Raw genomic sequence first — 27,942 nt, forward strand, 5'->3', positions numbered from 1 at the left:
TGAATTTGTTTCTTCCATTGCATTTGTCCAAAGAACCGAAGGTCAGGAAATACAAAAATAACAGAACTCTACAAATATTTTTAAAATTTCTAGACTGTACTTGAAATAATTCCATTTCATTCCATATGCTTTGCTATCCCCAAAGTAGGAATTTTGTGTGTTAAGAGAACTAGTACCACTGTCTGATAATCAGCTTCTGAAGAGGAAAAGCCTTCAGATCATCTGAACATCATACATTTCATAATTAAACCAAATCTCTTACCTTCTACAAACATTGACTCTGTGAAACCCAACTGCCACCACGTTGCTTGTAAGGTAGGTGGGGAACTTCTCCATATAACTTAAGAGTGGACTATTAAAAATTCTGCTGAGAAATAACATGTTTCTTTAATGTGTTTTGAATAGTTTTTTAATTTTTTTTGTTACGTGTAATATTAGGTAGTCACAGGTTTTATTGGTGACACAGCAATTTTAACTGAGCAAATAAGACTGTGGTATAGGAATTACTTCATCAGATAATTCCCATTACTCATTGAATTATTCTTATCTTCCTTCTAAATCCATTTGTTTACTTCCTTTTGTGACTTTTTTTTTTTTTTTTACATAAGGGAAGATTGATTATTTTGTGAAAAGTGGGGCTTCTAAGTTTGGAATCTGCCATATTCTGTTTAAGTTTGTCAGTAAATTTTTTGCATTTAGATATATTATTCTGCCATATGTGAGCTCTACAATGGATGATACCTAAGCAGGCAATTAGTTGCTAAGCCTCTCAAAAACCAGCTGTGAATTTTCTCTGAAACATTTTAGTTCGTATAAAAGTCAAAAATCCCTAATTTTAACCCCCAAATGTTCCCCGTTTCATGACAGACTCCAAACACTCAAACACACAAATTCACTGTGTGTGTATGTGTATAGTAATCTTTGAATCTTAAATCAACAGTTTTAGTTCCTATAACTGCCATAAATTCAGCTCTTTTATACCTACTTTTAATTTCGGACAAAACATAAGGTTTCCAAATTTCAAGAGAACTAACTAGAGAATTGGAAAACTTAAGTTGGTCATTTTCATCCCAAGGATGTGACTCATAAGTAAATACTCTCATGTTTGTCATATCTGTATTTGCAACAGGAATGTCATATATGTCCAGTGAGGGACTGGTGCCTTATGTTAGCAGAAGGCACCATGATCATCTCTTTCAGCAGGATCTGGTTAAAGAAGAAAACAATAGCAAAAAAATGCAGCAAAGTTTAGGGAACTCCATCTACTAAGTACATATCGGTATTAGAAAATAATGCTCATTCATAGCTAGTCTAACAGTGGACTGACAAATGCTGGGCCCTGTGCACTTGAAAGGTAGCCATCCAGTAACCCAAGGTAGGGCTTGAGGTTTTTCAAAAGTGTGACTTGTTGGCCTGCTTGGAACATCCAGGCATTCCCAATGTTAAACCACTTGCAGAAGAACGAAGAAAGATATTATTGATCTCTAGTCTACATCCAACTTTTGAGTTAAAAATTTCTAGTATCACCTTTATTTTCATGACAAAACACATGGAAAGATTTTTCAGAATCTGGAATTTCTAAGCTGAGAGAGAGACTATAGCCAATTTAAGTCATTCAAAACTCTTTAGTTCCTAGGAACTATCCCAGCGATCTAAAGAATTACCATGAATGTACTCCTTCAGTGGTTTCGCTGCTTCTGCAAAAGCTGGGATCCACTGACTACAATAACCTACTAGTCCTCAAATTGTCTATTTGGGTTTTTATTTGTTCGCTTGCATTACCGCTTTTGTTTGTTTGCTTTTTTAGTAGGCCGTCACATTTGCAGGCTTGTAGATTGTAACATTGACTGTGTTGATTAGCTGATTCCTTGGTTGTAACACTTGCTGCCTTCAACAGATGCCCTAAATATTTTACTTCACTTTGGCAATATTGTAATGTGTCTAGGGAGGCCTTATGTCTCTGTGAAGCAAGGAATTATAGCCAAGTTGAAGTATCAGTTTTGCATTACTATTTCCTTTCTCAGGGTACCAGCAAATCATCTACGTGGTGAATAATTAATGGATCCCTTTAGTGGGACAAATTTCTCTAAGTTTTCCTATAAATGACTAAATAAAATAAGAAGGGTCCTGAAACCTTGTGGAATCCTTTGCTGTAAATACTGAACTCTTTCCTAAACAAAAGCCAATAAGACTTTGAGTCATCTACTAGAGGAATAGGGGAAAATAGAAAACTGAGTATAAATCAACTACAAAAAAAAGTTTGCTGATGATGGTACCAAAATCAGAATAATTACAAGGTTAGGAACTATAGTAGTTATTAGAACAACACATTTATTTATTTTACTAAGATCTTGAATAAATCCATATAATGGTCAAGTGGTGCCCATCTTGGTCAAATTTATCTCCCTTCTTTACTGGAATTACAGAATAACTTTCCTTTTTTACTTCTTGTTTTCTAATTATTTTATAACTAAATTCTAATTAAACACTTGGGAAAGGGTATTATTCTGTACATGGCCATGGAATTATTATTCTAATTAGCTATTTTTAGTAGTTTTATATATAAAATTAAACCAATATTGGTATTCTCCAGGGCCCAGAGTAATACTGATTTCTTTTCATTCAGGACATTTTTCCCCAACATAGTGTGAGATTGACACTTTCTGTCACACCCCTTTTCTTTCAGAAAGGACAGAATAGCCAAATTGGATGCCTTCCTCCCTGACCCCCCAGAGAACTCCATAAGCATTCATCTGGAGTAGAGAATATTGATGGAGGTCTTCGCCTTGCATAGCAGATGTCTTCCCAATTGGTTTATAGATAAATCAGGAGAAAGAAAGCATGTTCCTCAGTCAGTGGAAACAATTTGTATGAAAACCATAGCAAAAAAAGGGAAAGTTAAAAAAAAAAAGTAGAAGTCGACTCAGAATATCAACCAATATTGATTTATCATCATACCAAAGGCAAAAAATTTTTATGAAACAAATAACACCAATATTTACCAGAAAAGGCAAGGGTAGGGTAGCATAAAAAATTATTGGAGCATATTTCACCAGTTCCTACCCTTGAGATTCCCTCAATCCATCTACCTCAGCCATTTGACAGTTATTTTCTAGCTGAGAGTTTTATCCTTCTGGGATTTCCTGAATTCCTTGTTCTGGCCATCTCTGCATTTTCCGGAGTCTCTATAATCCATCTTCCAGTGTCCTGGGCTCTTGCAATGATGATATACAGTGTTAGTTTCTTCTTTTTCTGCCTTCAGATGATGCCACACTAAGGGTTATGTTGAGTACATTGTTCTAACTCAACAGCTAACATGGTATTCTTATTTGTTTTTATTTTTTCTTTTCTTGTCTCTGTTGCCCTTAAACTGAGTAGCTGCTGCTAATATTTTAGTTATAATCTGTCTTTGCCATCCTACCATCTTTTCACTAACTTGAGTGTCAATAGCTGGCAAGAGAGTGCAATGGGAAGAAAACAAAACAAAACAAAACAAAAACTTTATAATAGCAGGTAAGGAAGGCAGGTGAATTACCGAGGAGGCCTAGTGGGCCTCTTAATGGCATCCACTCCACTGACAATTAGGATATTAGGATAGGAAGTGCTGATTTCCTTCCTTTTGAGATGAGAACAATGTAGAATTTATGATACTTTGATTTTTTTTTTCTCTGTTAGTGTTTTTCTACCTAATAGTACTTTACCTTTTTCTAAGTATCTGGTGTAATTACTGTATGTGTCTTCATGGAGAGACAGTATTTTATCCAAGTTCTCAGTTATCCTCTGATCATATCTCCTACATTTCTGCTTCATCGTGACATGATAGATTGATGACACAAAGGATTCTTGTAGGTGAAATTGGGTTTATATGTAAGTGTACTCAGAGCTAGGGCATGAGATACATAAACTCATAAACCAAGTGATTCATTACCAGCTAAAGATATCGTGGACCCATCCCCCTTTACAGGGAAATCCACAGATGGAAAAACCCAGTCATCTAAAAGATCATTCTTAAAAAAAAATAAATAAATAAATAAAAAATAAAATAAAAGATCATTCTTCTTCCTAGGAGTTGATCTGAGGAATGGACAGAGCTAACAGATACAACAGAATGAAAGATGGTGGAGATAGTAGGGAAAGGAAGAGGCTCTGTAAAAGATCAATTAATTATAGTTCTCACATTTCTATTTTTCTCAAGATTTTTTCTGGCTTTCTAATTTTTAACTTTGCTCTTATGATGATGTACATCACACAAGTACCCACCTTCTGTTTACTTGAGGCAAATTCCTTTTAAGAATCCCATAAATAACCTTATTTCATCCAAATCAGAGGCATCAGTAAGTGACTCTAATAACTGGGTTTATATATGTTTACCTATTCTAAATGTGACAGAGATATATGCCAATTTATGAGAAAGACCTGCAGGATATATTTCTGGCTTACCATATTTTTACACCATCAAAACTAATGGTGGTCTCGACTAGATTTAAGAATCTGTATTATCAATGCTTACTTGACCATAAAATCTTGAATTTGGAGAGAGTGTTTTGCCTGGCTACAATTCCAAAAGGCAAAGCACTGGAAGGGAGAATTTATTTTATTTTATTTTATTTTTGGTAATTCGAGGTCTTTTACCTGATTGTTATATTGCCCAAAGACCCTCAGCTGGTGCACTCAAGTCAGGAACTGCCAGACCAATTCCATCCTCATTGTCAAATTTTTGAAGAGGTATAATTAAAGGTAAAATATCCTGCCAATACAATAAATCTACCCACAAAATAAAAGAAGAAAGCTATTTTATCACTGAAAAAGCATTAAACCAGATTGCAATGTGCATTACAGGTACTCTCCTGAAGAGGTTACAAAGACAGAAAGAAATCTCACCCTATTATGTAGCCAGACAGATACAACCTATTACGTACATGTTTTTTTATTCAAAGGAGCTATAAAACTTCTTGTGTTTTTTCAATAAGCAGAAGATACTGCTTGGAACCAAGTACCTAGGCTAAACTCCCGTTGGAGTACCACCCTCATTGATGGTCACATATCAAATAGATTTCTCCAAGATCCCCTAAGAAAGACACCCTTAGAATTCACAACTGACAGAAGACTCATTTAGCTTTTAAAAGTATTTAAACAGGGCGCCTTGGTGGCTCAGTTGGTTAAGCGACTGCCTTCAGCTCAGGTCATGATCCTGGAGTCCCGGGATCGAGTCCCACATCAGGCTCCCAGCTCCACGGGGAGTCTGCTTCTCCCTCTGACCTTCTCCTCGCTCATGCTCTCTCTCACTGTCTCTCTCTCTCAAATAAAATAAATAAAATATTTAAAAAAAATAAAAGTATTTAAACATATCTCAGAGAGACAAAAGTATAGTTTAAAAATACTATTTCTCTAAGGAAAATGCTGAAAGAAAAGTATATGGAGGATATACTTCTCTTTGGGCACCAGGAAAAAATTCAAAACCTTTTGGTTGCATTCAACACTGCAATACACGTTTTTGAACATAGTCACAACTAACAAAACATTTTTTTGCATAAATAGGCACAATAGTTTAGTGATGTCAGTAGTGGAAAAAATAATTATTTCTGATTTCTGATGATTTTATAGTTATGTCCTTATGAGTGAACTAAAATAGTACATCATCTTCCGTTAAGTTATTTATATAAAAATTAAAATTAATATGGGTTAATAATACTCCTTGTGAAATTTTGATATATATTTATTATTTCCTTTACTCTTACAATAACCCTCTCCTCTTTTAAATTTTATAGATAAGGAAATTTGGATTATTAAAATTAAATAAAGAATACATTAGAACATCTTTCAGGGATAGATAATTGATATAACAGGTAAGAGTGACAAATATGCAATCTATTATAATTCCTTAATGTCCACATACATCCTTCACGAACTGGTCTTCACTATCATGATTTATTACTGAGAGTAGCTGGATTGTTTAAAAAAAAAGAACTGAGTCCCTACCATTTTGTGGCTAATCTTGAATAGATAGGTAATGTATAATAAATCAAGTGTATCAGTTCCAGTTCTTTTCTTGGTTCTCCTATTACTTTAGAAGATTTATTTAAATTACCTTAGATTAATTTGTTTTGACTGCAAATAGGTTAAACAATGTCTACATCTCAGAATACCTTTGATATATAGTAAAATATGTTAAAGTTCCTGAAACATTTTAGGTGATCAATAAATGTCAGTTTCCTTCCACTTAGTATTTTATTGATCCATGTACCCCCGTACCCAGCTAGTCACATTGCAAGGTAGTCATCACATTACACTTTGAAGTCAAGTACCATCCTATCCATAAGGTTATCTCTCTCTATATGAAATACAGAAGTAATACTATCTATTTTGGGGCCTTCAGATGTTCTTTGTTTTCATGTAGAAGGCAGGTCCAAGGACACATTGTCTCAGTGATTCCTCCAGAAGTACAATATCTCTGATATTTTTGACAGGTATAACTAATACACATCTAAACTTTTTTTTTCTTTACTCTTTCCAATGCAGAATTTTCTAAGTTATTTTCTGTGTTATTATAGTTGAACAATCCTATGCAAATGAATAAACTAGGGATTTCTTTAGTTGTCCAAGGAAATAGCTGAGTTCACCAAAAAAAGTTCATCTTTTTTCCTGCGATACCTCTTTGGTTATCAGTCCATAACCGACGTGATGCCTTGTGTTTCATGCTATTCTTATGGTCTTCATGGTAAAGGAATCAAACTTCTTCGACTGAATGCTTCATTGTGAAAATATCGACCCTTAACTTTTGGTAAAATGTTACAGTTAAAATTTAACTTCAGCCATTTCCTCTGTGCTTTTTGGTTTAAAAAAAAAATGTTGGAAGGGACTAACACATGTCAAATAACGCAGACTGGGGTCATCTCTGAGGAGGTTTTTCTGGCGTCAACTACATGCCACTTCTGTTTACACATATTTGGCCCAGATTTAGACACATGTACATGCCTCAGGGAAAGGAAATGGGATATAAATTCTACTCAGAGAAGAAATATACCCTGTAAGGAGTTCTGTGGAGAAAGAACCGAAATCTGATGACAGCTTGGCATATCTGTTACAAAACGTGATGTTACCAATTTCTTCTTGAAATGTCCTCCCTTCCAGGACTTTTTATGACCACATCTTTATTAATCATATCTTAGTATATGTATTACTTTGTTAGGGAGAGAACTCTCCCATATCAAACCAGTCTACCTTTATCATTGACCTCTTCTCATATTACCCTTTCAATTATTTGCAGAATATGAGTCACAGACTCATATTTTCCAGATGGGTATTTGATCATTCATTCATTCATTTTTTTTTTGTCTCTTCTCAAAAGAATGCAGGCTTTCTAGAAAGAGAAAACTATCTGTCTTGTTCAGAGATGCATTTTGCATATAATAAGAACCAAATAAATAGAAATAGGTTGGATACATGCACATAAAGTCAGTGATTTCTTAATATTTTTAAACAACTTGGAAAGACTCCATGTAAGCTAACACTTACCTGTTTTGTCCCTCTAACCACCTCAAGTATTTTGGGAATACATTCTAGTAGGAATTATGTTTCCATTATATGAGGACAAATTTAATGGTTTCACACACTCCCATGTTTGAAACAAGACTATAAGTGGAAATAACATAGACAAAAAAACTTGAAAAATTATATAATTGCTATAAAGGGAAATTTATTGTCAGAGTATTAATTCATACACAAGAGAAAACGATGCTTTGAGGATACTTAGTGCATTTTTCCACCAAGCTGAAAAATTATTCCATTTCTGTATAAGGCAACAGAGGCTTAAATTTAGTGATAGCTAATAGATCATTTTGCACAACATTAAGCCTGCAAATGCTTTTGAGAATTTTTATTTTGTAGTACTTTTAAACAACTATGATGCAGTTAATTTCTGTGCACAGGGATAGCTGAAAACCATTGAGGCACCATTCAGGCAGTTAGAAAATATAGAAATGGTTAACACAGTAAATTAGAATTGAAAGAAATTTGGGGTAAAGGGAAATCATTCCAGTTTGCATGATTCCACAATGCAGCTTCTCTTGATTCATTTACAAACTGATAAATGTAGAGGGAAAAGCTTGTCTAAGACCTATAAAACCAGATTCTAGTGGTTATAACTAACCGAGCATCATATCTATAGATATGCTTGTCTTAAAATTTGGTGATTTCACAATTCTGTTGCCAACTTTGGAGATTATTGTACTATGTAAATTACCTCCTTGATGTAAAGTGTGTTCTTTCTTTAAGCCTGCATTTTTCTTGTTTCTGTTGTCATGTCATTTTTTTCTTATATTTGAGATGAAAGGGACAATATCCCATCCATTTTCTTCAACTTTGGTAATTCCTTTATAGAATACTGATACACTACCCAATTCCTATTGGTATCACACTTGTCTTTTATTTTTTAAAAAGATTTTACTTATTTCTTTGACAGAGAGACAGGGAGAGAGGGAACACAAGCAGAGAGAGTTGGGAGGGGAAGGAGCCCTGTGCAGGGCTTGATCCCAGGATTTGACCTGAACCAAAGGCAGATGCTTAACAGACTGAGCCACGCAGGTGCCCCTCATTTAAATAATGCTAGGTTACTCGTGGTCCATTCAGCCTACTTTAACTTTTGAATCTTCATCTGAAATATGCCTTGCCGACTTGTTTGTTTTTTATTTTCCCTAATTAGTTTTGGATGTGTTGAAATGATCAAGGATGTATTTTCATATATTTTGGAATAAATTTTCAGGTTTTAAAGGGTTCAGAACTTGAGAAAAATTTGAATTCACTAGTTCAGTTGTCAGCACCTTTTCCCATTTCATAAATTTAAAAAATATGGTGTATAAGAGTAACTCTGACCGAATTACGGATTTTTGTGCCATTTTAAAGTGGGTGGTTTCTTATAAATGACAAAGCCTAGCGGGAAATGTTTCAAACTATGGAAAGCAGCTCGCTGGTATGTTTTGTTACAGGGCACTTCAGATCATTTGCTTGGCTCTATCTCTTTGGTCACTTCCTCTAAACAAATTGGATTTCCTCAAGGAACTTGGCCTGTGTGCAGCTGATAAGTAGTGCGCCAGGCTACACTCATATTTGGTATTCCTCCTAGAACTTTGACTTCTTTCTTTTCATCCAATTTTCTGGTTGTTATAGTTTGTACCGATGTTTTCCTTCTTCTGACTAGCCTTTCCCTTTCACTCAAATACAATTTCTTGTCCCTTTCAGTGCTTAAATAATAAGTTGCTTTGTCAAGCAATACTAATATGCTGTCTCTGGTCACAATCCTTGGAGTGACTCACCCTGCACAAAGGCATTTTGTACTGCCTGCCTCCAAAAATATAGATAAGTAACTATAAAATCTTCAGGAATGTGGATTAGAATTTAGCATTAAATGCAATGAAAGAAAAGCCACATTAACTCCATAAGGTTTTTTTTTATTTCGACATAAAGTAACTTAAACTGTGTTTGAAGTTAAAAAAATCGTAAGAGATTTACAGACCAATGAACTTGTGAATATTAATCAGGAGGAGCCACTTGCAGCTGAAATAAACAACCCAAAAACCCTCTAAATAAAAGTGGATAAAAGTAAGTTTGATAGCAAATCTATTGCTTATTCTTTATATTAAAGAATATAATAAAGAAGTCCCCAGGATGAAAAAGATAGAATGTTTGGAATTGGCAGTTCTGGATATTATCAAACATACTTATTTGAATTAATGAGCATAGAAACTTATTTCCATCAAAGAATTTAAAATAGTAATTATAAATACTGCATTATTCAGCATAATGCTGGGATTGATGAGGCTAAGTAAAGGTGACATGTAAACCTTTCACAATGTTTAGAATCAACTCCACAGGTCAAATAAATTTGCATTAAAATGTGTTATAAATAATTTAATACCAAAATATAATCAAAACAATAAAAAGGCCAAATGGATAACTTCTCCTTTGTATGTGTGAATCAATCTACTGCAATAGCGGGAAAGTGATTGAGTCACTTCTATGTAAAATACTTTCAATCCAGAACAGAGTTAACTTAAAAGCCACAATAATGTGCATTTAAAATAATAAAAATATACACAGCACTGAATCACAGGAGAAAAATATATTTTCTGTTTGTTTTATGTGTTTATTTTAGATTATCTAATGACAAGCCACATACACTAGCAAAGACTGTTTAAATAGTTTAATCAACCATAACCAAAATATCTTACTTTTAAACTAGGCAATTTTCCAAGACTATAATGCCAGTGAAATATTGCTGTGTCAACTCTACTTTTTCCTACAGGGTAACATTTAGTAAGCCTGATAAATTGTATCATTAAAGAAATTGACCTAGATAATTATTTTCTGGCTCTTTTTTATGCTACTTTCTCTGCTATGGTACATAGATGGCAAAATTTAAAATTTAGTTAACCTCAGATAGTATTTAAAAAGCAAATAAGAATTTAACTCAATTTGTTCTTCCTAAGCTTTTTTCATTATGTACTCACTGTAATTCTTTGCACCAATATTAGAGGCCAATGTAGAATAAAGCATACTGATGCTTGTTCAAATGCTTTTCAGGCTTTGAGAATTGAATTTTATCATTCTAAATGTTGAAATACCCACTAACAGATTCTAAAAAACAAAAATACAAAAGGACCAAACAAACAAAAACATCAAAGAAAACCCTGATTTTTAAAAATTGAGATATAATTGACACATAACATATAAATTTAAGGTATACAGCATATTGATTTGATACATTTATGTATCTCATTATGATTAAATACTTCTGTGGCATTAGCTAACACCTTTATTACTGCACATAATTATTTCATTTTTGTAGTTGGAACAATTAAGATCTAGTCTCTTAGCAACTTTGAAGTTTATAGTGGAGTCGTGTTATCTAACCGCTATTCTGTGCATTATATTCTCAGAACTTACTGATTGATTGTTTATGTTTGTATCCTTAAACTACACCTCCCCAGTTCCCCCACTGCCAACCCCTGATAACCACCATTCTCCTCTCTGTGTCTGTGAGTTCCACTTTTTTTTTTAGATTCTGCATGTAAGTGAGAATATACAGTACTTGTCTCTCTGTCTCACTTACCTCACCTAACAGAATGCCCTCAAGGTCCATCCATGTTGTCACAAATGGCACGATTCCTTTTTTTCTCCTGGATGAATAATATTCCATTGTATGCATATGTCTATGTGCATACCACATCTTTTTCCAGTAATCCACTGACGGATACTTAAGGTCGTTTCCAAATATTGGCTATTAGGAATAATGCTAATTATACATGAGCGTACATGTATCTTTTGATATTGTGAGAGAACTCTGATTTTTAAACAGGTTATTTTCAATGTTGGGGTAGTTGGAAAATACTGTATTTTTAATGGAACAAATAACCTGAATATCTGGTTAAACTACATCAAAAATTAAACTATTTTTTGTACAGTCTACCTATAAAAATATTTCATTAGCTTTTACTTTTTGAAGCTACAAATTCAGATTTTCACCCAGAACGTATAACATAGTTAAACATAACAAAGCACTGAGACTACTTGAAATTTATTTTCAGTCACCAAAATATATTAAGTACCTACTTTATGTCACATGTTAGACTAGCCATTAGTGATAAAGCAGTGTTTTTCCCTAACTCATTTAGTTTTCTACTTAAGGCTGGGGACAAAACATATTTTTTTTCAAAAATGAAGTTAAAACTACAATAAAGAAAATGATAACTTATGGAGGCACCAAAAAAGGGGAAGTAGGCTCATTTGACATAATAAGTGATACTTAATCTGAGGCCTGTGAGGTGAAGGAAGGGGGAGTGATCATTCACAATAGAGAGGAAGGATGTGCAAAGTCCCTGCAGCAATAAAGGCCATCAGAAAAAGAGATCGAAGCAGCTAGAGATTAATGAATGAGGCAGAGTTCCATGAAATTAAGTCGAGATGAAGCAAGAGACTGTCTGCTAGGCGTGTTGAAATTCATCCTAAATTTAATAGGAATAGAGTGATGGGTATTAAGTGAGAGAGCAACAAGAATAAATTTGCCTTTTAAAAATGTCTCTTGCTCTCATTTGGAAAAGAGAGTAGACGAGACAAGATTAGTGGATCACTTAGGAGTTTCGTCCAATGGTCTAAATGAGAGGTGATGGCCTTGTGTTGGAAAGCAGAAAAAATCTGCCCAAAAGGGCAGATTCAATATTTTTATATTATATAATTTATACAGTCCACATATTGCACATTAATCATGTCTTTTTAAAATAGTATGTTCTGGGGCTCCTGGGTGACTCAGTGGGTTAAAGCCTCTGCCTTTGGCTCAGGCCATGATCCCGGAGTCCTGGGATGGAGCCCTGCAATCGAGCCCCACATTGGGCTCTCTGCTCAGCAGGGAGCCTGCTTCCCCCTCTCTCTCTGCCTGCCTCTCTGCCCACTTGTGATCTGTCAAAAAAATAAATAAAATCTTTAAAAATAAATAAATAAAATAGTATGTTCTATTGTTTTCTGTTATCGTTAATGTGTAGTACACTTTGTACAAATAGAATGCTATGACCAGCTTTAGCATAAACATATTTTGAAAATTGAATATTTCATTTTTGGAAGATTTAATTATATTTTACATATACCAGAAGATCTAGTATTTGAAGGAAGTATACTCAAAAATCTTTTATTTAGGGACACCTGGGTGGCTCAGTTGGTTGGACGACTGCCTTCGGCTCAGGTCATGATCCTGGAGTCCCGGGATCGAGTCCCGCATTGGGCTCCCGGCTCCGCGGGGAGTCTGCTTCTCTCTCTGACCTTCTCCTCGCTCATGCTCTCTCTCACTGTCTCTCTCTCAAATAAATAAATAAAATCTTAAAAAAAAAAATCTTTTATTTACCAATTGTTTTTAGTCTACCAATTTAAGTCCTATGTATCAATATAAGTTAGATTATACATCATACTTTATATATATTTTATATAATTTAATATACGCTGTGCATTTTAATAAGGTTTTTACAAGATGGATATATCTGTATGAAAAAGTTAGAGCCAGATTTGGGCCCAACTAACATTTATTGACCTAAGCATACAAAGATGCTAGGAATAGATTTCTCTATTAACTTCCAAATAAAATCTTGCTATTATTAGAAGGAAATTACCTAGGTATGATTTCCAAACCTAAGTAAAAGAGCCTTCCACTTACCACATCTAGAGATTTTTTTTTTTTAATTTCATAGAGAGGATTCTTGCATTCACTAATCAACAATGATCCATTAACCTATTTTTTAAAAACTAAAGTAAAAGCTAAAATACTATATATTTTAAAACCTGTTATCACAGTTAAAGAACAATGAATTCTCAATTATTCAATATATTCTTTGAAATAAAATATTTGTGTGCACAGCGAAATCACTATTGAGTTTCTTTTTTTTTTTTTAATATTTTATTCATTTATTCTACAGATAGAGAAATCACAAATAGGCAGAGAGGCAGGCAGAGAGAGAGGGAGAAGCAGGCTCTCCGCTGAGCAGAGAGCCCGATGCGGGACTCAATCCCAGGACCTTGAGATCATGACCCGAGCTCAAGGCAGAGGCTTAACCAGCTGAGCCACTCAGGCATCCCCACTATTGGGTTTGAATATAAATTCCTCAAACAAGTAGTTGACAATTAAAAAAAGATTATCAATTGTGCCTAATAGAAGAGCTACATTTTTAGTTGTAGGAGGAGATAAATAGTATGCAATGAAATAGATTGCTTTGGCTGTGAGTTCTCAAAAATGTTATCAAACAACTTTGATTCTTTTTTCCCCTTTTTAGAATGGGAAAAATAATATTTGTTTTGAAAAACTGGCAAAAGGCTTTCAAATATACTTTATCATATTTATAAAGATATAATAGGCTTATATAAAGCTAAATAAATTATAGATATAACTAATATGGTTTAAGTTCCAGATTTTAATTTATTTTCTTAATTTTATCTATCTTTTTCAAATAAAGATTATATATATAAGGACTTAAAATATTATTTCACAAGATATTTTTAGTATTTGATTGTTCATCTGTTCACTGTTTAAAACAAATTTGATTACTGATTTTACCATGCATCATCATTTTAATACATTCATTATAAATTGATGACTACTTCTTACCTGAAGTTGGAATCTTATTTTTCAATGATACAGTTCAATTTTTTAAAATATATTTTATTTATTTATTTTTTAAGATTTTATTTATTTATTTGACAGAGATCACAAGTAGGCAGAGAGACAGGCAGAGAGAGAGAGGAGGAAGCAGGCTCCCCGCTAAGCAGAGCCCGATGCAGGCTCCAGATCATGACTTGAGCAGAAGGCAGAGGCTTTAACTCACTGAGCCATCCAGGTGCCCCACAGTTCAATTTTTTAACTGCAGATATTTTTGTTTTGAATCAAGTTTTGATTCTTTGTTTTCTCCAGCTGTTTCTGTATTTTCAGATTTTTTTGTGATAGGGAATATTAAATTCTCTTTTCACAGAAAGTTTGAATTCTTCATAGATGCTTAGACTTAAAGAAAATTTTATGGTAGGCTAAAATATAAACATAGTTCAGACTTAACAATATCACAAGATACTGTGAAATTCACAAGAGACCAGTTATGTCTCTCCTTCCTCTCGCCTAACATGAGATCACTATAAAATGCTTGTGTATGTGCTCTCTCTCTTGGTCTCTCTCTTGCACGCTCTCTCTCTCCCTCCCTCTCTGACAAGTAAATTAATAAAGTCTTTAAAAATATTTTTAAAAAAGAGTATTCTATTTCCTAAGTAGTTAACTCTTAAAAATTTTAGAATTTACTGTGGACTTGCCATGATTAGGCACTGCTTTACTGTCATCTGGCTTCATTTCCAATTAGCAATGGGAAATTTCAAGGAGCAACTATTCCCTTTTGAGTATGCATTGGACCATTTTGAAGAATGCAAGCCAAATTTTATCCATAAGACAACTGTCTAAATATTTGAAGGGGGATACCAATTTTTTTTTAACTTCCATTTGCCTTCACTGAGTCACTGAATGTAATTATTTTTAATTATCTTAGTTTTTCTCTTCTAAGAAATATTTTATATTCATTTATATTTAGTATTCATTTGCAACTTAAGCTTATCCTTTTTAAAATATGGTATGTAAAATGGTCTAAACACTCCAGAATTAATCATTAATCAACATATGACACAATATAGCATGTTCATTAATATTTATCTTCTGAATTCTACCAAGCAGTCCAACAACTTGTTAATAATTGTTATCACTTACATTTTAAAAAATGGATTATATTTAGCATGGAAAATAAGTAAAATGTGTCTTCTTTAAATTATACTTAAATATTAATGTTTTTACATAATCATATGTATAATCATTTAAATCATTTGTTCTCAAAGCTCATTCTTTCTTCCCTTTGTCTTTATTGCTCTCTCTTTCTGTATCAGTCTCCCTCTCTGTCCCTATACACACACTCACATACATGCATTTTTAGTTACCAAAAAGATTGCCTTGGAGTAATATTGGCAAATTACCAGTAATTGAGTCTTGACAATAATGTATTATCAATGAATATACCAAACATTTCTTGAAAATGAATTAGAATCCCTTCTATTTTAAGAAATGGTTTGAATTATATTTTGCATTGTTTAATGATGCAAATATAAGCTGTTAACAGTTAAATTTCTCCTTGGTATATATAATCATAGGGTTTAAGTGAGTAGAACTATAAAGAATGTGAATATTAATTAATTAATGCTGAAAAAAGGAACAAAACTGCCATTCTACATTTTCATAAACAGAATAAATATAATTCTTATATTAATAACAAAGTTGTTTATTTTCTCCCCCAGACTGTATGACTAATACAAGTATTGTCTATGACTTCTGTCTCATTTTCAGTCTCACTCTTCTTTTGGTTTACTGTAGTTTTTTTCTCAGTGCACCAATGAAAATGTTTTTACCAAGGCACCAGCACCTTGTAGCCTCCAAAATACGAATCCCATGTTTTCATCTTAATTTTCCTCTGAGCATGATTTGACTGAAAAGCAGCCTCAATTTCCTGAAAAATCTCTGTTCCCAGGCATCAGTGACAATAGAATATCCTGATAATTTACTCTACTCCCCAGCCACAGCTGAGGTTTTGCTCCTAGACCTCAATGTACCAGCCTGCCATAGGGCTTCAGCGTGGCATTTTTCTTCTTTTATTGCATAATGTCATCTGGCCTTATGGCTTCAATATAACCTGTAGATGATTGCCAGATTGATAGCAACAGTTTTGATATTTCCTGTGTGTTCCAGGCTCTCCTACAGACTACTCAGACTCTTCTTTTGGAAATGTGATAGGTCTCTATATTTTACATGTGTGGAATAAGATATTTGAACTGCTCCCTTTCCACTCCCTTTCATCAGTTTATAGCTGATCCATTTTCATGTTATGGAATCAGCATTCTGGTACAGCATAAATTACCCTGGATAGATCTATTTATGTACTGCTGTCAGAAAATTCATTCTCTTGGTTCTGTTTCCAAAATATTTCCCAAATGAGCTTATTTCCCTCTGTCTCTACTAATTCTATTTATTATATATCCATTATCTCCTACTTAGATTAATACAAGAGCCTAAGAATTAGTTGGATTTGAGTTGCTGTTTTAAATAGATTCAATCATGTCAACCACCTGATTAAAATCACCCAAAGGCTTTCTACTGGAATTTGAACACATTCAACCTTTCTGTCATGCTTTAAAAAACATCCCTGATCCCTGCCTCTTCCTGCATTGAGACCTCTGCAAACTTCCTCACTATGCTGTACATTAGCATTCTTCTTGCTTCTCAGTTATGTCTGTCTTTTTCCCATCTCTTGTTCTTTGTTTCTGCTGGCTCCTCTGCATGGGAATGTATTTCCATAGGATGTGTATGTGACTGGTTCTTCTTCATCATTAAGCCCTTAGTTCAGAGGCTACCTCATTGCCCTGACCATTCTATGTAAGGTAACTTCCCAGTCACTAGTTTTCTCATGCTAATTTATCACCATATTGATCACTGTCTGTAATATCATATCCATTTACTTTACATGTAATTAATTTTCTTTATCCCTGCCCCTCAGACACATACTGGAAAAAAGAAACTCCATGGTAGGAAAAGGCTTTTTTGTCTTGACCAGTTATACATCTCCAGTCTTACTCCAATGATTGACACATTAGAAAATTATTGGTAAATATTTTCTTGAATAAATATTGGTGAAATGTCAGCTAATTAAGCAAAATAAGAGTAAGTTGCAACTTTATAAAATAACATTTCATCACTTGAGCTTTTTTAAAAATTATGTGCTTATATTAGTTCAATGAATTTTTTTTTTTTTTTTTTTTTTTTTTTTTTTTAGTTTAATGACATTCTTGCGTCGAACATTAGTGATAAGGTTTACCTCAGTTGACTCTGGCATTGACTTTGTGAGGAAGATGATACCATCTTTATTTAATGTCTCATGGAGTAGTTACAGAGAATTTAATTTGTGGATGTACTACTCTTAAGTTATGGATCAGGTAATTTAGTGTTTCTACTGCACTTTAGTTGTCTTTAAATATAGAATGTTCACTAATCAAATAACTCAATGTGGTTTTCAAAAATGCTATTTTATATCGTCGTCACTGTTAAATATACTCGCTGTTCAATTTCTGGGGAAGTCTTAAATGGTGGCAGTCTTAATGGATTTCCCACATCATAAAAATATGACACTTTAAAAGGAAAACAAAATACATTTTTAAAATGATAAAAGGTGAAATAGTCTTCAGCGTATGTGTATTTTTATGTCATCGTTCTAGAAGCTATTATAGATGCTATCAAGCTCATACTTCATTTTGACATGTTAACATTATAAGTGTTGATATAGAAATGAATAGGTCATGAAAACAATAAGCAAAATTCTAAAGAACTATACATTTAACCTATTTTCCTAAAAACAGAAGAAACTCATAAAAAAATAGCCAATTACTATTCAGGTCAGGAAGGGATCATACCCCTCAACAAAATCATTATCATTAAACCTTGAAGAAATACATTAGTCAAGAACATAGGTATTTAGATAATTTAATTCTGTTAATTATTTAATTCTAAGTTAATTAACAAATAATTCTAAAACAATTTACATCGGGAATTTAAAAATACACATTTTTTTAGTTTAAAATTTTCATCATTATCCATCACATTCTAGAAAAAGAATACTACGATCACTATCACACTTTGCATTATGTGCATATCACTAAGTCATACTGAGATTAAAGTTATAAATAAATAATTATAAGAGAAATAAATGCAAAACCTAAGCAGGCATGATGTTCTAAGGAAAGAAATTGTGTGCTCATGAACATAAGAATAAAAACACACATTTAAAATTTTTATTTAACTAGGGAATTCAAATACTGTTACAATACTGTGGTTCCAAATGCATGCAGTTACTCCCTCACCCCCTGCAAAACCACGGTGAGCTTAAAAGATGCCCGGTTTTTTAAATTTTCAAGGGAAACAGACATTTGTCAAACATCATATATTAAGTGGTTTAGGTTTAACTAGTTATTAAATAGAGTAAATCAGGGTGCCTGGGTAGCTCAGTTAAGCGTCTTTCTTCAGCTCAGATCATGCTCTCAGGGTCCTGGGATCGATCCCTGTGTTGGGTTCCCTGCTTAGTGGGGAGTCCGTTTGCTTGTCCCTCTCACTCTCCCCAATGCTGGTGTGCTCTCTCTCTCTCAAATAAATAAATAAAATATTTATATATACATATATATACATACATAAATTGAATAAACTGTATATTTAATACAAAACAGAACATTTGTGTTTTGTTTTTTAATATTAGAGATGGCCTGAAAATCTTAGAAACAGTTTTCAAAATCTGTTATTGCATAAATTAAGTAAATGGTAATATAGTCTCATTTTCAAGAATTCAGATAATATCAAAACATAAAAGAAGTGAAGTGTGCCACCATGCTTTTCCCAATGCGTTACTTTCTGCAAACGTAAGCACTATGCATATAGTTAGCCCATGACTCATTAATCAGTAATAACTATTTATCAGATGCTTAACCTTAACAAGGCACTATTGCTAGAAAGAAAGCATGCAAAACAGATACAGCAGCAGCTTTTATGGAGACTGTATTTTGGCTCATCAGGTGGAAGTTTGATGTTATCCTACCATTTGTTTTCTTTTTAAAGCATTTGAATAAGCTACAGGATTTTTTTTCTACATAAATAGGATTACTATTATTATTATTTTTCTCTTTAAATGTCTCTCTTTCTCTTTTTTACCTGGGACATACTCTCCCAAAGTAAATAACACAGGCTGGAAACAGGCTTCTTTGGTTTGTTTTCAGGTTCCCCCATTCACTAGTCCTGTAATCTGAAGCAAGACGCAAAGAGGACTCTAGGTGACTTAGTTTTCTCATCTATAGTGAGAGCGTTGTAATTTTATCTACACTGCATAGTCATTGTGAGAATGCAAGTGTCATACATTTGAGGTGTGTGTAATCACATTCCACAGAAAGAACCCAATAAATATTAGCTGTGAGAATAATGTTACTGTGAACTTCCACCTCTTAATCCTATGCCTTTTTGAGTCTTCCTTGTCAGGAATATTTCCACAGAAAGTTACTTCATATACAACTTTTTTAACAGCTTGGTAGTATTTCATAGAATAATGTCCCATTATATATTTTATTATTCTCCTGTTTGTATGTTTGCTTGTTTCAAGTTTGTATTTAAATTCCAGTTAGTTAACATATAGAGAAATACTAGTTTTCAGGGTAGTATTACTCTTTTGTAAGGTTGTTTTTGACTGCTGTGGAGCAAAATTTCCTGTCCCCTCTAAGGTCCTTCTAGCTGGACTAGGAAGCAAATTGGCATAAGACAGATTAACAGGAGAAAATCAAATGTATAGTGTACCGGGGAATCCACACAGACATGGAAATTCTAAAGACAGGCAAAATGAGGTACATATTTCCTAAACTAAGCAAAAGGGGGTAGGGGTCTGGGACTTCAGAGGAAAGGAATGCACTTCACAGGGCGATAAGAAAAGTGGATGTTTGGTAGTTAGATGTTTGCCCTGCCATTACAGATGGGTCATTCAGATAATGTTTATCTCTGTTAATAACCATTATGCTGGGAAGAACCCCCCAATTTAAATCCTTCTGTGTGGTTAAGGGAGGGACAAAGGTTTTCTCTTGAGCACCCAGGGTCGCAAGTGCCTACAGCTCAAAATAATCCACATGCCAAAGTGGCGTATTCTGGGGAGAAGGGCCTGTACTGAATTCCTTCATGACATTGGGTACAAAAAGCTATGCAATGTTGAACATCTTCATACATTTTTCTACAAATGTGAAAGAGCTATTAGAACTAGTGCAATGTATAGTTTAAGAGGTTTGATAAGCAATGATGGAATTAATTCCAAACAATTTAACAATTTATATTCTTAGTGGCAAAATGTTTTCCCTGCATCTTATTTTTTCTTTACGTCTTATTAAACTTCTGAGGTTGTAGTATTTTTGTAGCTTTGCATTTCTTTTTCCTTAGAGAATAGTTACAAATTTTAATTTTTAAAGTCTGTTTTAGAGACTTTCCCTGTCGACCTATTTCTCTACCCTTTTATTCCCCATTTTCTGCTGCTTACCTGGCACAGTGTTTATCCATAAAGGTTTGGCTGATTAAATTAACGCAAACATGGATTTCACAATTTCAGAAGCTCATACTGGCTTCATTTCTTACCTTTACTGGAGGCAATTAAATTTAATATTGGAGGGGCGCCTGGGTGGCTCAGTGGGTTAAGCTGCTGCCTTCGGCTCGGGTCATGATCTCAGGGTCCTGGGATCGAGCCCTGCATCGGGCTCTCTGCTCAGCAGGGAGCCTGCTTCCTCCTCTCTCTCTGCCTGCCTCTCTGCCAGCTTGTGATCTCTCTCTGTCAAATAAATAAATAAAATCTTAAAAAAAAATAAATTTAATATTGGATAACATTTGTAAATTTATTTGAAAATTTGTAAAATTTCAAATTAATAAAGTATAAGTTAAGAGTGGAAGTGATTTATAATGTTTTTTTTTGTAAATACAGAAAGCTTAGTGTTATGGAGGTTAAGGAAGAACATTTTTGGGGAAACTGCTTTCAGTTCGCTCTTTCAGGAGAGCATCTTCAATCACAGAACAGATAATTTCTCAAATTTCTGCCACAGGGATCTTGAGATAATCATCTGGAGTAATATGAGAAAGGGTTAATTTATACTATGAAATTCAGTTTAGTTAATTAAGCACTTACTCTTAGCCAAATCAGGATACAGACTTGTAAATGTAAAGTATATTTATAAATATTTGAAGCACTTCATTACTTTTCAAATCATTTTGCATTTTAACATAGGAACATCTATATTATAAATTGTGTCATCTTTTTCATTTCCTGTTTTTCCCTTTGTGGTGTACAAATTATTGCAATGACAGTTCTCACCAAATATTTTTCTTCCCCCACCATATTTTATTTCCCTCCTTCTACTTAGGCAAAGCCATATTTCTTATTCTGGCCGAGTTCTGAATGATAATGATTTTGGTCACTTGAAGAAGACACAGGGAAAAGCAGGCCTTCAGTTCTCTTTTTGTCTTTCCCCGTTCCAGCAACTGCGGGAGCTACATGGTCCAAATGTTGTTATGACAAGGTGGTAGAATTGCTCCCAACCCGATCCCGGGGTGTCTTTAAGAACACCCCCTGCTATAGAGATTTACATTGCTTGTCACTATAGCATGTTCTTTTCTACCCTAATACATAGTCCACACTTTGAAGACATGAAATCTTAACTTTTTAGAGACAGGTTAAATTGTAAAGGTTCTTCTTCCTCAGAAAAGGTCAATTCCATTGTTAAATTATTCAGCATCCCAAGATGAGGGAACCTTGCTTTGAGTGCTCCACAAGGAATTCCGAATAATGTAATACAATAGAGGTATTTGGTTGGAGTTTCTTTTTAAGATTATTGCACATTATATTTATTTAATTATGTAATGAAACTCAAAAATACCAAGTTTGGCTCTAATCAACAACATTTACGGCTTTAAGTTCTAAGTACTAATGTCTGCTGATTAGTGTATGCAGAATTATGCACTTGCCAGATCTGTAAATGTAGTTTTATGCAAATAAGATCTTGGACAGTATGCAGAGTAAAGGAAATTTCCTTAAAAACTGACTACCCTCATCTTAAAGTATAATAAAATCTTAATCAGAATCTCTGGATATACTATTCTAGTTGAACTAAATGTATGTTAGCTACATTCTTTCCTCAGAAAGCATAGTATATACAATGACATTTGATCTCTCTTTGTGGTTTTTTTAACCATGGGAAAAGAAAGATTAGTTCAAGACTGATCTTCACGCTACAGGGTCTGTTTTGTTTGTTCAAACCAGCCATAGTCATTTAGTCAGAGGGGTGCAAGGATAGGGTCAAAGAAAGGATCGGTAAAACAATCACAATAAAATTGAGGTTGTGATCTTTGTGAACATGGGTTGATGGAATTTAGCTGCATATTCCACATGTTTAAATATAATTATAATCCATACTACTGTAACAAATTGAGGAATGCTAAAGTTACATGTTAGACCTCTACAGAGAGATGATTCTATGAAACATTATAGTGGCAAACCTAAGATGTAAGGCTAAAAGAATTTGTAGGAATATATTGAAAAATTGTCATAGGATTTAAGTTTATCATGAGATGATTTTGATTGTGGTCTTTTTTTTTTTTTTAACTATTTTGATTTTTAATAAACCCCAAAGGACAGGACTTGAAGTAATGTTCCTTTGCATTCTCTAGTCTTAGAATATACACAGGAAATACTCCTGTGTGGTAGCTAATGTATTTTGATATCTGTATTTTATCACGGCTTTTCTGTTATCATATAAATTCATATCCAAAGATATACTATCTGTTAGAACAACTCCATGTCTGTTATATTTGCTTACATTATTTTGTGGCAACTTGGATCATTTACACTTACATACAAATGTTATTATTGGTAAAAGATTTTTAGTCCAGTTCATTGAAAAGTTTGGTGAACTTATTTGAGTAAATATTTATAAGGCTTGTAAAAAATAAACAGCCTGTTAAATTGACCATTGTTATTAGTATGCCAGAACTAGATTCAGCCATCATAACCTTGTACAAAAGCAACTTCTCATAATCAAGCTGAAGAAAATAGACATTTTTTTAAATTTATAAAGCTAGAAAACTTTAGATTTTTTTATACATAGAAATTTTAAAATACCTAAAAATTTTACTTTATTGATGGAAAAAGGAGAAAAAGCAAACTCTTTGATTAGTTGCTTGTGTAACAAGTCGAATTTTCCTTTTCTTATATACTAACTAACTCTTCAATTTATATACCTATTTGAGGAATATTGACTGGGCCTTTGGTAAAATATAGAACAAAAATAACAGAAAATGATCTACATTTCCTTTTTATATCGTTTCCATAGAAAATATTTTAAGAGTCTTATGGTTGAGGGGGACCTGGGTAGCACAGTCAGTTAAGTGTCTGACTCTTGTGTCTTGGTTTCAGCTCAGGTCATGATCTCAGGGTCATGAGATTGAGCCCCCCACCCCCCCACCCCACTGGGTTCCATGGTGGGTATGAAGCCTACTTAAGACTGGTTCTCTCTCTGCCTCTCCTCCCCACATCCTTTTCTCTCACTCTAAAATAAATAAATCTTTTTTTTTTTAAAGATTTTATTTATTTATTTGTCAGAAAGAGAGAGAGAGAAAGCACACAAGCAGGCAGAGAGGCAGGCAGAGGCGGAGAGAGAGGCAGGCTCCCCGCTGAGCAAGGAGCCCGATGTGGGACTCGATCCCAGGACTCAGGGATCATGACCTGAGCCAAAGGCAGCGGCTTAACCCACTGAGCCACCCAGGAGTCCCTAAAATAAATAAATCTTAAAAAATATTATGGTTGATAGACTTTATTTGGATTATGTTAATCTTAATTCCAGATCATAAAATCTACATAAAAGTCACGTCCTAGGTGAGTCTTATATATATTATCAATGGAAAATGTCATCAGCTCTAGTTAAAATATAGGTTTCCTTTATGAGAGGATATGGAAGCACATTTGTTTGTATTGAGATACATAAAGCAAAAGATAGTATAAGATGCTCCCAGATGGAGATAGAACTTTCTTAGCCCACTACATTTCCTTGAATGCACAATCACCATTGATATCATCTGTGTGGAGTGGGGAGAAATTTACATCTTCGCATTATAAAGTGTCTCTACAGCCTCCTAACTCCCCCTGGTTGTTGGGGATATTCTGGCTTTGGGTCAACTTGCTCACCATGTTGAAGTAACTTGAACAAAATAATCCAACATTTTTCTCGTGAGATTGAATGATTTACAGGTCAATTTCCCTCTGCATAATTCTCTCTGAGATGAAACTTTATTCCTCCTTGAAACAGTTTACAAGTTCAAAATAAAATGAAATACCAAATATATACTTTATATTAACAATATGATTACAAGGTAGTTCAACTAGAAGGTGTTAATTGTGAGATTTGGCATGTCCCTACCCTTTTATCTGCATCTGCGTTTGTACACACATGAGCATGAATTCTGTCAGAGAATTCTGAACATACATGCATGTTAATTACACATAAAATTTTTGTTTCATCTAAGCAGGATACTATCCACATACAGAATCATTTACTTTTTCATGACTACCAATGCTCATTTCAGATTACTTTTTCATGAATACCAATGCAAATTTCAGATTACTAAATTTTGATTTAAAATAATTTTTTAAAAGATTTTATTTATTTGAGAGGAGAGAAAGAGAGAGAGACAAAGCACAAGCAGGTGGAGGGGTAGAGGGAGAAGGAGAAGCAGACTTCCCATTGAACAGGGAGCCCTATCCTGGGATAGCAGGGCTCTATCCCAGAACTCCAGGATCATGACCTGAGCTGAAGGCAGACATTTAACCAACTGAGCCACCCAGGCATCCCATGATCTAAAATAATATTAGAATATCCCATGTGTAGTTCAAGTACTATGCATTATTTAATATTTTACAGTTATAATGTTGAGAAGTGACAACAATTATGTCCTATTTGAAATTGAAGAAAAATCATCATTCACTCTCCTTTTTATAGCTACTTTAACAATATCAAGTCCAAAATTATAAAATAGCTTGCAAATGAATTAGGTACAGAATTCAAAAAGAGTAAGATAATAAAAATCTAGAATAGTCTTTCTATTCTTAAAGAAATTGTCCATTTTTCCCCCATCACATCATATATTTTGAGTGGATTTGTATTGAAAAACCCTTATTTTTTGATGTTAAAAATTTAACCAAAGGAAAATTTTTGTTAAATATTGAAATAACATAGAGCACCTGTGCAAAGCTTTTTTTAGTCATGTAATAAACTTATCAATAGATTATCGTAAAGAAAATCATTAACTATGTAGAAATGGAACTAAAATTAGGTTATTAAAATTTAATTTTTTTGAAGAATAATTCAGTACTCGATAAGAATTTTAGGAGGCACAAAAGCTTTATTTTCTTTTCCTAATTTCAAGGTAGATGTTATCCTAATAGTTTTTCACTGATAATGGAATATGATAGGCTTTGGGTACAGTGCTTGAACTACCAATACATGTTCAAAGAAATAAGGATAAAAGCACTATTATTGTAGTCTTTCAAAAATAACAAAATTTACTGAGCATTACAAAGCTTCCTTAAACAAACATATGATACAACTGTAACTACCTCTCCATCAGCGGGAACCATGACCTACTGCCATTTATCCAATTAGATACATTCCTGAGGTAGTGGTATTCTTGAATCATTTTATTAGCTTTCAAGCAATACCCATGAGAAGAATAATATGGAATCAAGAAGAACGGAAAAATGCCCCTTTTCTTCAACCATTCATCTCTGTGGGCAGGCATCAATATCTATTACATTATCAGTGTGAATGCTTGCTACAGATACAGTAGGATGCCTGATTTCCATTTTTTCCTCAACTTACCTCAGTTCCAAAGTTCATCATCTCCAGGGAAGTACAGTTACTTCCCACTGAGTACTCTTTCAGTCTCTCATCTCACTTGAATTTCTGCCATAAAAGCATAGTCATTATTCAGTGAATTAAGGCATGCCTGTGAGCAACCCATTCTCATTCTGACTAGTAGATTTTCATTTTAAGGGGAAGACAAGCAATGCCTTTTGATTCTCACTCCATGAAATTTCTTCTTACCATGGGTGATTATTTTCGAGTGGCCATTACACATCTCTGATCACATTTGTATTCATCTTACGTTATTTTGTCTCCTATAAAAATAATCCAAATATAAGAGTATCTTTAAAATTTGCACTTACAAATCAGTGTGAATTATATTCATTAAAGAACCGTAACATTATTGAAACAAACCAGATGTGATGGATATAGCAATTGACTATGCTTCTTTCAATATACTGAAAAACTCTAAATAAAATAATTTTGGAGATGAAAGTTACTTTCCTTGATATTGAACTGTAAGCATAGTATATTACAGTTTTTAATGAAAATAGTTGTAATTGAACAACTTTCTAATATTTGATAATATTCTTTCTTAATTGTGATAAACTACTTAATACAATCATAATTATCTCTTGCTAAGTTATAAAAATTAAGGATAAGACTAATGACCTTGATTATATTATTTTCTCCTTCTTGCTGTGGTTATAATTGAAGAGATCTTATTTTCAAAGAATTCTAATCCATCATCTAATGCTCAACTGAAATTTTAAAATCACTCTAAAACTATTTGAACGTATCTATTTCATGATTACTCCAATACTTACAAAGCAACATATGTTAGATTCATCCTTTTTAAAATTTGTACTTGTTCTGTAAATGTTTCACTTATCTTCTGGGTAAACAAAAGAACAAGCTAAATGTGCATAAGTAAAACTAATAATGTCAAATAATCAGCACTTGATAAGTGAAATTCTGTCTATACTGAAAGCAAGAAGGTGGTTCAGGCACATAGTATGTGCTTACTACATAATTGGTACATTTGTTTTACTCATATTTTATTTATTTTACAAAAATGGCAATCATTAGATACATAACAGTATTGTAAAGCCATGGCTGATTTTTTTTTTTTAACACAGAAACAGACTTTGCATCCATATTTTCACTCAATGAATTTATATATTCCCAACTTGAGTCCTTTCTTTAGTTAATATCCCTGCTGAAAGCTGATTATTTTTTCTTTCTCTCTCTAAAGCAACACTGGCATTCTACCAGAGTAACATCAGAGAACTTGTTAGAGAGTGAATACTGGGTTTAGAGATAGAGAAAAAAAGGTAAGAGATTAAAAAAAAAAAAAAATTCACTTGCTATTTATAAGTAACTTATGGGACAGATGCATATTTCAATCTCCTAGAAACTACAGACAACACTGCATGTATAACATGTTGGAAGTGTGCAAACATACGTGAAGATGTTGCAGAGTTTGAGTGATTGCATTTCATGCACTCTACATATTGGGGGAGGGGGATCTCCTAGGTCTTTTCTCCCTTATTAGACTCTCTTATTAGCGCTGTTCAATTCCAATTTATGGTTTTCCATTCATAGGTTTATGAACCTTCTGTGTCCAGATGAATCCCTGTTGAATTCTCACTCTGTTGTGGTGACTTAATCCACAGCCCATTCAGTGCCCCTTACTACTACCTCCGAAATCTGACTACAGGTACTATCTGTGGGTCTAGGAATCTTGCAAAACTCAAGTTGAGTCTCACCAGGAAGCTGAAGTAACACCTATTATGCAGAGAAAGTATTCCTCTGAATATAGAATACTTTCCAGAGTATAATCTCCGATGAACAAACAGGTGTTTGATTATATGGTCAGTAAAAATCCCAGTTCTGGGGTGCCTGGGGGGCTCAGTGGGTTAA

General features: G+C 33.7%; 1 long non-coding RNA gene across 1 annotated transcript; it reads left to right on the plus strand.

The window, feature by feature from the left end:
• LOC125100469 (uncharacterized) lies at positions 1 to 27,902 on the plus strand. Its single transcript, XR_007127560.1, has 3 exons — positions 1 to 315; positions 27,275 to 27,353; positions 27,625 to 27,902. It is a non-coding gene; the product is annotated as an uncharacterized LOC125100469 (long non-coding RNA).
• The last annotated feature ends 40 nt before the right edge of the window (positions 27,903 to 27,942 follow it).

Source organism: Lutra lutra, chromosome 5 (genome assembly GCF_902655055.1).
Source record: "Lutra lutra chromosome 5, mLutLut1.2, whole genome shotgun sequence".
In the NCBI taxonomy this organism is placed as follows: domain Eukaryota; kingdom Metazoa; phylum Chordata; class Mammalia; order Carnivora; family Mustelidae; genus Lutra; species Lutra lutra.